The sequence below is a fragment of the Rhodamnia argentea genome, chromosome 8 (assembly GCF_020921035.1).
Source record: "Rhodamnia argentea isolate NSW1041297 chromosome 8, ASM2092103v1, whole genome shotgun sequence".
NCBI lineage: Eukaryota > Viridiplantae > Streptophyta > Magnoliopsida > Myrtales > Myrtaceae > Rhodamnia > Rhodamnia argentea.
In genome coordinates, this window is record NC_063157.1 from 20,587,404 (window position 1) to 20,591,492 (window position 4,089).

Genomic DNA, 4,089 nt, shown 5'->3' on the forward strand with positions numbered 1-4,089 from the left:
AAAAGAACCAGCTCAGCTAGACATCCCCCACGTGACATTGTTAGGGTTTGACAACGCGACTTTCCACCACTAGTGCTATTATTGTTCACTTTACAGGTAAAAGTCCTCACCGAACCCTGTACATAACATTTTCGAGGATAATGCGGTGGAATTTTACTAATTCCCAACGCTCAACGATAATCAACCACTTGACTCAACGTAAAACAAGGTAAGCTTACCGTCCACAATTTAGCCGTTGAATATCTACTTCTCCGTAAACTACGTGCAAAATATACATGATTAATTATTAGATTATTGTCTTCAAAATCGTAGTTTTCTGTTGTACAACAAAACGATACAATCTATATACTTCTCTTTAAAAACTATATATATTCACAATGTCATTGATTTCATTGAAATAGTATGTATGATTTAAATAGTGCAAATAAATAGTACATTTTTCTTTTCTTTATTAGCATGATCCAGCACTTCTATTCAAACTATGTGTATTTGAATAGACACAGTCTTGTCATTTTTTATTGTAATTTAGAAGACATTTGTTTCTGCAACGTAGAGTATTTTTCTTATGCTGGTCATAATTCACTTAAACGTTCTTAATATTCTGATATCTCTCTTCGAAGCTATACATTTAGGCCAAATAGATCTCTTAGGAGTAGTCTAGAGTATGTTATTCCATAGCAAATTTTTTCCTACTTTCATGTTTGCTAAGAACAATCACCTCTCTTTAAACAGTAAATTGAATGGACAAAACTCCTCTATTTTTGTGCAATGCAGGTGTAATCTTTATTGTTACTAAACATAAACTGAATGGTCCAACTTCCATTTTTAAGGTAAATACATCCCTTGCAACCCAAAAATAAAAAATAAAAAATAAAAAATAAAAAACAATACTTGTATCCCAGTTTTTTTTTTTTTTTTGGTCGATGCATCACAGTATTGAAAGTGTCTAGTTTTGCATGAAACACAATATATTCAACCTCAAATGTCAAAGCCGAATATCATAGGATCATAAGTAGGTAGAGTTTTTTCAACCAATCCATTTCGATATATTTGATAGGAGAAATTTATAAACGAGTAGGGTTAAAAGATTCTTGAGATCCCATTTCCTTAGTCCAGTCGGGTTTGTACATAATCTAGACTATTTTAGTTGGGTTGAAGATATTTGTATAATGATATTCGCGTATGTGCAAGGAAAAAGATGAATCAGTGCAAACCCCTACTGGTGTAACCCTATTGGAGTTGCCTCCTTCATCATAGTACAAAATTACAAGCAAATTTGTTAATTTCTTTTCAAACATGCCTTAATGACACGTATGAAATCATCTGTAGATGTGTTGGAAAAATATTAAAATAAGATGAAAAATAACAACTATAGAAAATATGTTGGAAAAGACGAGAAAAGTAAGAATAATTGTCCGAGATGTGCAAGCACTGCCCTTAAGGATAATTTCACCCCTCGGAGTATGAAACTCGATGAGTAAGGCTTCTAGCGCTATCTTCCCAAGATACAACAGACCTTATTCTATACCCCGCATTGAATATTAGAAGGAACAGGAATAACGTTATGTGTATAATCCAGCAAGGAAAAATAAAGCTTTTAGAAGAAAAAGAATCTCTCTTTGTAAATTCGTTGTATCGTCAAGATTGTCTTTTGAAGTTCTATTTTTATATGCAACCAAAAGAGCCATTAAGAATCAATTGATAATTAATTGACGGTTATTATATTGCTGTTACAAAATAATACAATGTTTATGAAGTCATAAATCAAACATTACAAAACCGTTATGTGATTGTTGTACAGCCATTAGAAAATCGTTAGAAAGCCATTATAAGACCGTTGCAAAACCGTTATTTATTAATGATGGACAAAAAACATTACGAATTGATGACAGTAAAAAACCATTACAATAATAATAGTTTTTAATATTTCAAAACTTATTGAAATATCCAACAAGATGTACTTATATTGTTGGAGTAATGACTCGAAATATTCCAGGTACAAAGGAGATATTACACAGCTTTTACCAAAGTTGATTTTGCAATTTTTCAAATTTTTACGAATTTTTTTATGAATTTCTCAAAAATAAATCGGAAAAAATGTTAGATTAAAAATCAGGTGTCAACACTTATTCCTCCCTAGAATTCAATGTGTTAATGAGAGTCCGAATGCTACAAGTCCAAACTAGTTAGAAACGTAAATTAATCCCTTCTTCCACCATGGAGCAAGCAATGAAAAAAGCACAGACGAACAGGATGAAGTAAGTCAAATGTCAACTTGCTCCACTTTGCAGAGGCCAAAACAGAAGCAGTGAGCCTACTTGCAGTGGCGGAGAGATTCGTAGCGCTCCTGTTCATTCATGACGGTCTTCCCCATATTCTTGTGAGTGAGCTCATCATTACAGCATCCAACGAGCTGGTAAGTATTAGGAAACCTACAAAAGCATACAATTGGGGGAAGAACTCAAGAACTGGGAAGACATTTGCAAAGCACCCAGAAGCATAAGAGCACAAAACCACAAGACGGCAAGTTAAAGCAGATGGGTCCCGGTAGCCTAAGACATTAAGCTTCTTCCATGCCAAGCGCACCCAATGATACTCCATACTCAGACCATCAACTGTGATATGATGACCCATCCAAAATGAACCTACAAGACTACGAAGAACTAGCCAAGAAAGCGGATCATTTACAGAGACGATGAGCAAACTCGTGGGACATTACGGCACATGGGTACGAGCTAATAGAAATGTAGCTCAGGAACACGCGAGTCTGTCCACATGCAGAACAGAAACGCGCAAACAGGGAGGTGAAAATACAGCTTCTTGGCCCGCTCGAGGGAATGGGCGAACGGGACGGTCCTCTGTACCGTTGCTCTGTTGCTGCTGCTCCTCTTCTTCTCCTCCCATGGCCGTCACCTTCCTCCTGCTTCTTCTCCCTTCTTTCTCTTTGTCAAAGCAAACGTCGCACCCACCCTCTCGTCTCGCTCTAGCTCGCTCTCGATTGACGCGGAAATGGAATATTCCTCTGCACGTACGGTGCTGCTTCGATTGACTGCTTGACTCAGCTCAGGCTTTATGAAATTAGCCGTCCGATTCAGAGCCAAAAGATCTCATCCATCCAATCCAAACAATCTTAAAATAAATTATCAGTCAGGGAATTGTAAATTTTTACAAATCGATCGAGAAAAATTATGATTATCAAGGAAGTCATTTTAAAATACGTTCTATTAATTTATTAACCTTAAAAAATTAATGTTAGAATCGGACAGGACCAGATGGAATCCTGGTTTTGGGTGGTTCTCGATGCCAAATTTTTGGGATGGGAATAATCGGTTTGGCTGCCGACTCAATATGCGAAATCGAACCGCTCGAACCGATCGAGTGGGAAATAGCTCAAATCCTAGATTCAATTCTCAATTCTAGGGCAGAACCATCCCAACCCAGCCCAAGAACGGATCTCCTAATAGTTGCACAGCAAAATATCTTTGATTTCTTCCTCAAAACATAAGAACTTTTTGTTAATTTATGGCAACATCATGCGCACCCATAAAATTACAGGTTTATGGTTAGCAAGCCCTTGAATTGCATCTTCGAAAAACATCAACCTACTTCAATTGGACCTTAGCATAGCAAGCCCTTGAATTGTGAAAAACAATGGAGAAGACCACCCACAATCTTCCAGACTGGCTTCCCTGTTTCTACTTAAGACTAAAAAGAGGCGTGTTCCTACATTACATTGATGTTTACCGTCCCCGTTGTGCATCAAGCTGGACTAGTAAGTAAACCACGGAACAACCCACATAAAGGCTAAAAGCAAAAAGAAGATGAGATAGCAACACACCATGATCCTGGATTTGCGACAAGCTCTGCTTCCCATTGTGCCTCACATTCTCCAAGTCTAGCTTGAGGAGCTGTACAACTTTAATGCACGAAATATATGTTGAATTCTCCGGGCCATCACATATTGTGGGCCTTGCAATGTCATTATCGTGGTGGTCCACATTTAAAAGTGAACAAAAGTATACTAATCTAACATATTGAAGACTTATCCACCGAAGCAAATCACGTCGATCCGCATCTTTTTGATACTGG